Here is an 11,763-nt window from a genome sequence, read left to right as displayed (position 1 = left end):
TTGGATATAGACCTATTATGACAGAGAGACCCAAAGTACAGTGCCTTAAATATAGAAACATTTCTTTCTCTAGTCAATAATACAGGGTTCTGCCATTCTCAATAAAGCATCTATCTTTGTGACCTATGTGTTTATTTCGCCTTTCAGCATTTCATGGTTTTGAGAAGGCAGAAAGAGACCAGAGATGACAAACCTGACTCTAATGAGGGTAAAACCCAGAATGTTATGAAAAAGTAAATTTTATTCTCCTGAGGTAATTGTCCTCTTGGAGGCTTACTGCCTCTGTCTGTTAGCCTAGACCTAGTCCTGGAAGCTTCTGGCCTCCATACAATCTAATGTAGGCTTAGGATGTTTTCAGCCTCTAAGATTTGTTGCTGAATAAGTTCACCCTTTCTAGTTCTTTCTGAACACTTGCTGGCTGGTTCAACTCAGCTGTTCTGGCTTAAATTCCAAGATGGCTGATTCAGTATAGCTTCTCTCTCAGACTCTGACTGAATTGCTCTGCTTGGCCTCATACTAACTTTGGCAATATGTTCTAATCATCTGGCTCCTTCTCCTTCTCTGGCTCATTCTGTCTTCACCTGTGTCTAGCTTGTTCTCTCTTCAATCTCTTTCTGTAAAACTCTCCCATAAAACTGTCTTTTCTTCTCTCCCTCTGTGCTGCTATTTTTTTCCTCTTTGTTCTCATGAGAGTTGACCATATCCTATTCTGTCTCTCTCTGATTGATCATTTTGCTTGCCTCTCGGTTCACTGACTCAACCGAATTGCCTGAACAGAACTGACTAGTACTCAGAGATCTGCCTGCCTCTGTCTTTTGAGTTCTGAGATTAAAGGCATGTACCACCATGCCCGGACCTAACCTTTTCTTTACCTGAAATTTGCTCTCTGGCTGGCCTTGAAACCGGAGCTCTGCTTCCCTCAGTCTCCTAGGATTAAAGGCATGTCTGTATTCCAGCTGGATCACACAGACCTAGAAGGTCTTGACAGAGGAGCCATGTTCTGAATTAGCATTCCTCTACAATGGTACTTATTTTTTTTCTACTCTTATCCTATTAGCTAGTGCTTGGCTATCCATATGCTTAGCTGTAACCATCTTCAAGACATCTTGCTATGTGTGGGCAGAGTGGTGGGGGCAACCTACTTGATGAAAGCCTCTTAAAGTTTTAACACCATGACAGAGTTTTCTTATTGCAGGTAAATACACATTGCTTAGCATTTACCACATCAGTCATTTTAAGTGTGTAGGTAATACAAAGTGCATTCACACTGTGTAAACATGATCAACAACCATCCACAAAACTCGTTTCATCTTGCAGAACCTAAACTCTCTTCTCATTAAATAAGCCTCCAATGCCTTTTCCCCCAGCCCTTGACAAGCTACCACTTCATTTTGGTTCTTATATCTATAGGCCTCTTTTTAGTCTACTTGTTAACTTGTGTTAACACAAGTGTTTATACAAATTACCAACCACATACCACTTGGACTCACATGGACAACCTCTTGAAGACTGAATACAAATACCAGCCCTTAACTCAGTGGGTTGCTGTCAGATTTTTTATCCTGGTTTCCACAAATGTGGGTGGTTGCCACTACTAAAATATACTCTACCTGAAAAACAAGCAAACAACCCTAACTGGGCCTAGTGGCACGGACCTGTAATCCAGCTGCTTGGGAGGGTGAGGCAAGGGAAGAACAGATTTAGGATAAGCCTGGATTATTAGACTAGGTTCAAGACCAGGCTGGACAATTTATCAAGACCCCATTTCATAATTTAGTTTTAAAAGTTTGAAAGTTCTTGAGCTATAGCTCAGAGTTTAGAACATTTACCTAGCATGATGGTGATCTAAATTAAATCTTTAGTATCCCCATAACATCATATTTCTAAAACTGTAAGTTGTTTTGAAATAAAAGTTAAAATGTATAGTGATTTGTCTTACTTAGCAGTGACTACTTCAGAACCAGTTTTTCTGATTCTGTGTATTCAAAGAAGTCATTAGACATTGCCTGATTTAAAATTTTGTTGATGGCTTGGGGCTGCAAAGAGATGGCTCAGTGGTTAAGAGCACTGGCTCACTGGTTACTCCTTCGGAGGTCTTGTAGTTCAATTCCCAGTACCACATGGCATCTCACAACTGTCTGTATGTATACCTACATTCCAGAAGAAGGCATCTATGTGGCATGTAGATGTACATACACACATATATATAAAATACATAAATAAATAAATAAATATTTAAAAGAAAAACATTGATGGGGCTAGGGAGATGGTCTATCCCATTTGCCTTTCTGAGGCTTGATCATCTTACCCAGGGTCCTCCTTCTTGCTTAGCTTCCTTAGGTGTACAGATTTTAGTATGTTTATTTATATTGTATGTCTAATATCCACTTCTAAGTGAGCACAAACCATGTGTGTCTTTCTGCTTCTGGGATACCTCACTCAGGATGATCTTTTCTAGACCCATTATTTGCCTGCAAATTTCATGATTTCCTTGTTTTTAATTGTTGAGTAGTATTCTGTTGTGTAGATATACCACAATTTCTGTATCCATTCCTCAGTTGAGGGACATCTGGGCTGTTTTCAGATTCTAGCTATAACGAATAAAGCTGCTATGAACGTGGATGAGCAAATGTCCTTGTATACTCGAGCATATTTTGGATATATGCTTGGAACAGGTATAACTGGATCTTGAGGAAGCACTATTCCTAATTTTCTGAGAAATCACCAGATTGATTTCCAAAGTAGTTGTATAAGTTTACATTTCCACCAGCAATGAAAGAGGGTTCCCCTTTCTCCACATCCTCTCCAGCATGTGTTGTCACTTGAGTTTTTGATCTTGGTCGTTCTGATGGGTGTAAGGTGAAATCTCAGGGTTGTTTTAATTTGCATTTCTCTGAAGACTAAGGACATTGAGCATTTCTTTAAGTATCTCTCTGCCATTCGATATTTCTCTATTGAGAATTCTCTGTTTAGCTCTGTATCCCATTTTTAATTGGATTATTTGATTTGTTGGTGTTTAACTTTTTGAGTTCTTTATATATTGCGGATATTAGCCTTCATCAGATATACGGTTGGTAAAGATCCTTTCCCAGTCAGTAGGCTGTCATTTTGTTCTGATAACAGTGTCCTTTGCTTTACAGAAGCTTTTCAGTTTCATGAGGTCCCATTTATTGATGGTTGCTCTTAGAGCCTGTGCTGTTGGTGTTCTATTCAGGAAGTTATCTCCTGTGCCAATGAGTTCTAGGCTCTTCCCCACTTTTTCTTCTAACAGATTTAGTGTGTCTGGTCTTATGTTGAGGGCTTTGATTCATTGGACTTGAGTTTGTGCAGGTTGATAAATGTGGGTCCATTTGCATTTTTCTAAGTGTAGACCAGCACCATTTGTTGAAGATGCTACCTTTTTTCCATTGTATGGTTTTGGCTTCTTTGTCAAAAATTAAGTACCCGTAGGTGTGTGAGTTTATTTCAGGGTCTTCTATTCGATTCCATTGATCCACCATTCCGTTTCTATGCATTAATAAAAACCATGTAGTTTTTATTACTATTGCTCTGTAGTGCAGCTTGAGATGAGGGATGGAGATACCTCCAGACAATCTGTTGTTGTACAGGATTGTTTTAGCAATTCTGCGTTTTATGTTTTTCAAAATGAATTTGAGAATTGTTCTTTCAAGTTCTATAAAAAATTGTACTGGTATTTTGATGGGAATTGCATTGAATCTGTAGATTGCTTTTGGCAGGATGACCATTTTCACTGAGCCCCACTCAAGGAGGACTTGCACATCCTCCAAGATGAAATAGAAGGTCCCAACAAGGAAGACAGGTTTGAAACTCTTCAGTCTGATCTCCCCAGGCATATGAAGGTAGATTGTCATCATCACAAATAATCCAGACTCCAGAAGAACTTATTCCGTGACACTTATTCTACATGAAGATCTTGTTTCTTTCAGTTTCCATAACAGCACAGTAGTGCTTTATAGTGGGAAAAATGGATAGCAAGTCAGAAGTCATTTGTCTAAGGTCACATGTGTGATGAAAAAGTCACAGACTTATGGTTAAAAGCTGGGCAATCCAACTTCAAAGCCTATGTTCTCAGCTTTGCTTTTGAATATAAATCGTATTCTGTTTTCTATAGACCATATTGTAATTCATCATTTACCAAGAAATGCTGTTCTCTCTCAGTTCTGCTGAGGACTGCCGAAGGCTTGCAGCAAACCATAAACTAATATTTTAGAAAATAGAGTGACCACTAAATATATCAGAGACACTTTTTTTGTTGTTGTAACCCGTTTAAACTCCGTAGCCCCTCCATTGAGACCTACTTTAATTCCTAGCATACTGTAGCTCCTCTGTTAACACATGCTGTCACCTTTAGCATAACAGAAGGCATTTTGCCTCCCAAGTCTCCATTTTAATTATAAGGTAAAATTAAGTTCAAGTTCTCAGGCCCCATGTACCTGAGATGAGACCAGGATACAATTCAATAGTTCAATACTTGCTGCTTAGAATAAAACAATAGATGATAAATTCATGTTCTACTTGAGTTAAAGATCAATGTATGTCCTATGATAGTTAAGACCGCAACATCCTGCTATGTTCCTTTCTCCCAGAACAGTGAGGAACTGGAAAGTCCCAAGCAGTTTAAAGTGCTTTGCCTAGCTACCTACATACAATATGCTTAGCTAGTCAAAATTATGTAATGCTGCTTCCCCCCTCCCCCCCGGCTTTCTACACCTGCTTACCTGTTTTTGTTTTGTTTTGTTTTTTTCTTCATATAACAAAACCTCCCTTTGAAACAGATCAGCATCATAGTCTGGCACCTGAACCGAGATTATGGCCCTGACCAGTCAGTTTTTGTTCAGCATTCAATAAATTTCCATCAATCTGCTAGATCAATGTGCAGTTATTCTTGAACCCATAACATTTCTCTTCAGAGACTGTATTTACCAATTTATGTGTTTCTCTTTTCAAGAGTCTACTAGCCCCACCCTTCCCTCATCTTCCACATTCAACTAGGAGGGGCTAATCATTTTATCTAAGGCTTCCTGGCTGCTTGGAGGCAGGTGCTAAAAATCAAAGACTTTCTACTGTTTATTAATGCTCGGAGCTTTTTGTCTTTATATTTTTTTCACTACTTCCAGAAGGTAGTAGTGAGAAAGCAGCGACATTGAGAAGTCATGTTCCTTGCCACCACAGAGACAGATGGTTGAAAGTTTTTAAAAGAGGAGTAAGATTCCGAATATGCCTTTCTCATTCTGCTTTGCCACATTTGAAAGGAGCTTTTAAAAAAAACATATTTCTGCTTTTCTTCACTAGTATTGCTACGTGAGGTAGGTGGGATACAAATCTTTTTTTCATGCACATCAAATTAGTGTTCTTAACAAAATCAATCATTACTTTCTGTATTATGATACTGCTTTAGCATAACCAAAAAAACACAGAGGAGGAGAAAGAGAAGAAGAAAAAGAAGAAGAGGAGGAGGAGAAGAGTCTGCCAACCCTTTCTCTGCCCCCACCCTTTTCACGTGGAATAAACATAGCAGAAAAGATATGATATTAAAGTATACTCAGCCCCACACAGGTCATGGCTGTGCATGACTCTAATTTACCCAGCACTACGGTTTTCCCTTGGTTTAGATGACCATATTTTTACTGTTTATTAACACTCCCACCAGAAGGTGGAGACAAGAGCAGGGAGGTTAAGAGGTCTACACTGCTCAAACATTACCCTAGGGGAAGTAAATATCCTAAGTCTGAGGAAAAGACTGAAAGGAAAGAAAGCTCCTGAAATAAATGGCCTGCTGTGTTCTCCTAGCCCTCTTTCCTTTGCCTCTTCCTCGCCTTAACTTACCTCCTCCAAATCCTTCCCTTCTACTCACCTCTGCTGGCTGCCCTGAACCATAGCAGGACTCTGCTGAGGCTTAAGGGTTGCTGTTTCTGGCTGGGACAAAACTCCAGTGAAATCCCAAGGCCTCAGCTCTCAGAAAAAGGTTCCAACTGTGCATTTGTGGTGGACTGTCCTATAGAGATGATGTCATAGAGTTTGTCTTTCCCATCTCTTCTGACTACCTCTGCTAAGACAGGCTATGTTCACACATTGATGTGATCATTTTACCATGTGACATCAGTTTGACAAGTTTTGTGCTTTGCAGAGCCCTTAATTCTTGATCCTGAGGGAGCAAATTCTTCAGTCGGGCTCTTGTCTTACCCGGTCCAAGAATGAACTGCATAAAAAGCAAAAGGTGAACAAAGACTTTATCAACATAGGACTAACAATTTGAATGAGGAAATGGAATGTCACCACCAGGAACTGACAACTCTAATTTTGAACTCTTGGTAGCGGCAAGATACCAACCAAGAGGCTGTAGGCACGTGTTCCAGCTCTGACCTCTCCGTAGACCTTTGAATAGCAGTGAAGAACAGCCTTCTCTAGGTCTGCAGAGGGCAGGTCACAGACGAGAATGGCAAAAATGCGGAGTCTCAGAGAGCAGGAATGGTTGCCTCTGCCTGCAATGGAAATGGAGAGTAGGTTTATATGGAACTATCAAACAAAATTTGTTTTTGATTCTCTTCTGTCCCTCTGTTCCCTTTTGCACACCAACCCAGTAGCTTCATTTCTGCTTCCATATCACCTGTGTTTTTACCCCACCCACTTCCTCCATACCACTTTGCTCTGTCTTGTGGTTCCCTTCCTAGTGCAAACAATTTTTTTTTCTTTGGTCAAGGAACTTAACATACCCACAAAGGCTCAGAGCACAGAGAGCCATTATTTAGCCTATCATACTTAGGACACGACAGAGGGAGGAAACAGCCCCAAAAGAGGGATGCAGAAGCAAATGCCAAGATCAAGCAAATGAGGAAATTAAGAAAGTTGTATGGCCATGGCTCCCTGTCTAGTTTCATGCTGTCTCAGACGCTAAGCATGGCTGGGCTTGGTTAGCACTCAGACATTAGAAAACAGAACGGAAGAGGCTACCTGGTCAGCATGGGGAAACCACAAGTCTTCATCTCCTAGTCTGTGTGTCAGATGTTATCATCTCTGACACGTCCTTTACTGTTGCTGTTTTGAGACAGGATCTCCTGTAACCCTTGCTTGCTTTGAAGTCACTATTTCCAAAGATGACTTTGAAGTTCCAATCCTCCTGCCTCTACTTCCCACATGCTGAGATGGAAGACATATATCACTCCTGGTTCTGCCACTTTTAAATGTGTTTTGTTTTGTTTTGTTTTTTGTGGGGGGGGAGGCTTTACTAGGAACAAGGACTTTCAGAGAGGTTACAGTCATTGGCTACTCTCAATTACAGCTGTAGCATAAGCACGGATATTTATGTCCATTATGCTGGTAGTTCCAGTATAATGATCAGGAGGCAGGATAGAAGGGCAGAGAACATTTGTAAAGACATGAGAAGGCAAACTGTTCCCTTACTCAGGAAACTGGTTGATGCTTCTCACCAACAGAAAACCAACAATCCAGCACAATAAAAATTGCTCAAGGTATTTTTCACATCCCAGCCATAAACCTACTGTCTTCCAGGAATCTATCAAAAAATCTCATTTACAGGGAAAGTACAACATACTAAACTTGTGTAACCCAGTGGTTCCTGGTTTCACTTCATCATAGTATAACTACATATAAAGCATATGGGACCACCTCACATATCTTTTCAAATGAGAGAAGGGCCAAAAGGCTTCTCTGCAATGTTTTGAGATGTAGCCTCACAGATTTAGTTCTCAACCTTCCTAATACTGTGACCCTTTAATACAGTTCCTTGTGTGTGGTGACCCCAACCATAAAATCATTTTGCTGTAATTTCATAACTGTTGCTTTTATGAATCATAATGCAAATATCTGTTTTTCAACCCCTGTGGGGCTCATGACCCACGAGTTGAGAAACACTATCTCATAACCATCAAAATGGTGTTACATGGCTAATGCTGGGACAATGAATTGCTTACTCTCTCTTGGGGAAGCTCATACCGACATCTTACTTTCTTTGACTCTTCTTTGAGAAGCCCACATCCATGCTCTTGGGTATGTCTTACTTTCTTTAGAGCTCCTCTTTTTTTTTTTTTTCTTTTAACCTTTATGCTTAAGCCTGCATTAAAAAAAATCTTTAATAAAATTTCCAAATCTGCTTCACAATACCAGCTAGTTTGAGAAACTGCTTTCAGCATTGAACCTATGAACCCAGGTTTGACCTGAGTTGAGATCCATAAAAGCATAGGGGGAATCCTTAGGTTGCTGAGAATGGCAATGGGAATCTATGTTCCTGTCCCCTCGCTACTGACAGTCCTTTGAACTCTTGCCTAAAAGGTTGGAAAGTGTCCATAGAGCTACTTTTGTAGAAATTTCCCTTCTGGGCTATAAGAAATATAATTTTTCACACTAAACTTAAGGTGACAAGAGTTTGAAGGAGTCTCTTCCTCCAATGTCCCTGCAGAAGAAGCACATTAATTTCATCCCTTACCTAAATTCTTGGTCTTATATCTCTCATCCCAAAGAAGCAAAGACACAACACATGACTTTGGAAAGAGTGCCTGACCTCCCCCTGTTCTACTCCCTGAAGCTATGTGTTGTAGAGCTGTCGCAGGGCCCAGATCACATCACTGACTTATAGAAGAACAGTTTTCTCTTTCCTTCTGTGTGTCTACAGTGGATTTAAGGCACATCACTGGTAGTCAAGTTAAGAGGGTTCCTTCTAAGTCTCTTCTTTAAGGTACTCCATCAATCCCTGAACAGGAAAATCCACCAGTTCCTGAGCTTCCCCAAGCTCAGGACTTGAAATCCCACAAATCCTTACCCTGGAAATCTCTGGCCTAGAAAGCTCCACTCACTAAGAAATCCTACATAAAGGCTGTGTCTGCTCAGTCCCTTTCTGTTCTCTCTGAGGTGCAGGGGCAGGCAACCCTGATTTGTCCTTTCTCTCCCTGGATTTGTCCCTTCAGCAAATCTCTGCTGCCTGATGTGACTCTTTCATTGGAAGAAACCAAGAAACAATGAAGAGAAGAAGGGAAGAAGCAAAGAAGAGGAGAGGGGCTGAAGCTCCTGAGCTCCTCACCTCAGCTGGGGATACCCTCTGCTGGGAACTGCAACACCTCTGCTGAGGAGGCTTCCTCTCAGAGCTGTGTGCTTCCTGGGCTTCTAAGTCCCAGGATACCCTTCTACCTGACCAGGAAGAGCAACACAAATAACAGATTTCTTTCCTCTCAGTTTTTGGGAGGAGCCTTGTGAATCTTGTTTCAGGACTTCACGACACTTGTGAGTTTACTTCCTGAGCCCTGAGTAATTTCCCTTCAGGAATAAATGTTTAATGTTTTCTTTGGAGGAAATAGCTACACAGAACCAATCAACTGACTACTTACACAGTTATAGGGTTTAGAAATATCCACTTTAATGAATATATAAAAATGTCCATGATATATTTAGAGCTGGAGATTAGCAATCCAGATTGTTCCTTCTTTTTGTATGCATGTGTGTGTGTGTGTGTGTGTGTGTGTGTGTGTGTGTGTGTGTATGTGCACACTTACTCTAGGAAAAAATTGTAGTGTTATTTATTTTGTTTGCCTGGTCCTTTAAAGGGTTCCCAGGTGCTAGTCAACCGGCCTCTGAAAAGGCTTACCTGTTAGAACTGCTTGACCCTGTGACCTTCAGTGTCAGTTACCTCTTAGACATCTAGGGACATGAGAAGATTTTAAAAAAACCAGCAGATGCAGAAAGAAGATTGAGTAGAGTCGGAGATGAGAGTTGGTAGAGGAAGAAAGAAGACTGAGTAGAGCGAGAAGAGAAGACCATTGATGCAGAAAAGAGACTGAGCAGTAGAATGAAAAGAGAAGCTGAGGTGAGCCAGAAAGGATATTGTTTGAAGAACCCACAAAGTAGCAAGAGGAAAAAAAAAAAAAAAGGAAGGAAGGAAAGAAACCAACTACAAAAAAACATCTGAATGCTATTACTAATAATTTCTGAATAGTATAAGATTGTAAGGTGTCGGCTCTTTCCTGCATACCTTTGGATTATGTTTGTTTTCTATAATGAACTTGCACAAATGTTTTCTTCTCTACTATGTAGACAGTTTGAAAAAAAAAAAACAAAAACAAAACAAGACTCTGCAAGTTGAAGATCACCATGAGTGCTTAGCTCACTTGCTCCTTCAGTTGACTGATCCCCTCAGTGCAGATGGTCGAAGGCCAAGCTTCCTCTCTCTCTCTCTCTCTCTCTCTCTCTCTCTCTCTCTCTCTCTCTCTTTCTCTCTCTCACCTATAGCCTCTTTATGGCTACAGAAAATCTCCCCATTGCTCTCCCCTCACATGGAGCAAGGAATCCTTCCCACCCCTTGATATCTCATTTTATTTTTTCAAGTTACAAAGTCAGACCCAGTTTTAGTTTCCTCATCCCCACAATGCTACACAGATGTCCTTTCACACATGGATCTTGTGTAGATCTAGTGTGTTGAGAGATCAGATACGGTTTCCTATCCGTTCTTGCCACAGCTCTCTAGTCTGGCTGTCTTCTGCTAGGTGGACGCTCTCTGTAGCTTCTCTCTCTCATTTTGAACTCCTCGTGTTATTCTCATTGGCTCTGCAAAGGTTCAGAAGATGACAGTTTACTAATCTATTACAACAGAGAAGGGGTTTGTCTCTGGCAAGCATGATGGCAAAATTCTGAATATGAGGGGCCCCAGCCAAGGCTCATGTTTCCTGCTTGGGTGCTTTGTAACATGGTTCCTAAGTGACCTCTCAACATATTTCAGCAGCCCTGGGGACTCTGGTAAGTCAGAGCCTTTACATATAAACAGTTTGGCCTCATACAGACCATTGGAAAAGGAGCTACAGTTTCTTTCCTCACAAAAATAGCACAAATGTCAGTGCTGCAAAGAACTTTGCAAAGAATAAAGGAGACACTGGTGTAACCTGTAGTGTGCTTTTCAATTCACAAAAACACTTGCATATGCTGAAGGCATCACTTGAGTGCCTAACCCAACTTTAGACTTTTAACCTTTTTGGAAAGCAGTAAGACACTTTCCAGGAACGCTTTACCATAGTCTGTTGTGCTATCTTTGTGTTATTGCTGCCTGTATATTTTAACTTTCTATTTGATTGAAGATCTTTATAGCAAAGGATTCTCATTCACAAAGATCTTTAGAACTCAGAATTCCAAGTGTCTAGGACTTTGGGGGGGTTTCCTTTGATATTAAACTTAAGGTGTTTTTACATTGTGAGTCAGGTAACTTGACATAGAGGTTTTCTTGCTGGAAATTGTTGAGGTTTTATGTTTTTAATTTATTTTTGAAATGCGGTTCAATAAATAGTTAACTTTTGTTTCAAGGTCGAATATGAAAATTTAACTTTATTATAATCAATGTGACTTCTGAAGTCTTTTCGTTTTTCTTTTTGGTGTTATTGGTTTTTGTTTTTTGTTTTGTTTTGTTTTGTTTTGTTTTGAGACAGGATTTCTCAGTGTAGCCCTGGCTAGATGTCCTGGAACTCACTCTCTAGATCAGGCTGACCTCAAACTTAGAGATCTTCTTGCCTCTGCCTAAAGGTGTATGCCATCTCCACCCTGAGATTTCTACAGTCTTAACTTTTTCTTCTGGGTGCTGGATTATAAGCTTGTACCAGCAGCCCAAGCATGTGGTTTCTGAAAGGGACTCAAGGTGCAAGTTTTAAAAGGGGCATTCCCTGCCCACTAAAGGATCTCCTTATAATACATCTACAAGAATTTGAAGAACAGCTTTTAAAGGGGCATTCCTCCTCATAAATGACTTCCTGG

Source organism: Psammomys obesus, unplaced genomic scaffold (assembly GCF_907164565.1).
Source record: "Psammomys obesus unplaced genomic scaffold, mPsaObe1.curated_primary_1811, whole genome shotgun sequence".
Lineage (NCBI taxonomy): Eukaryota > Metazoa > Chordata > Mammalia > Rodentia > Muridae > Psammomys > Psammomys obesus.
This window is presented reverse-complemented; position numbering follows the sequence as displayed.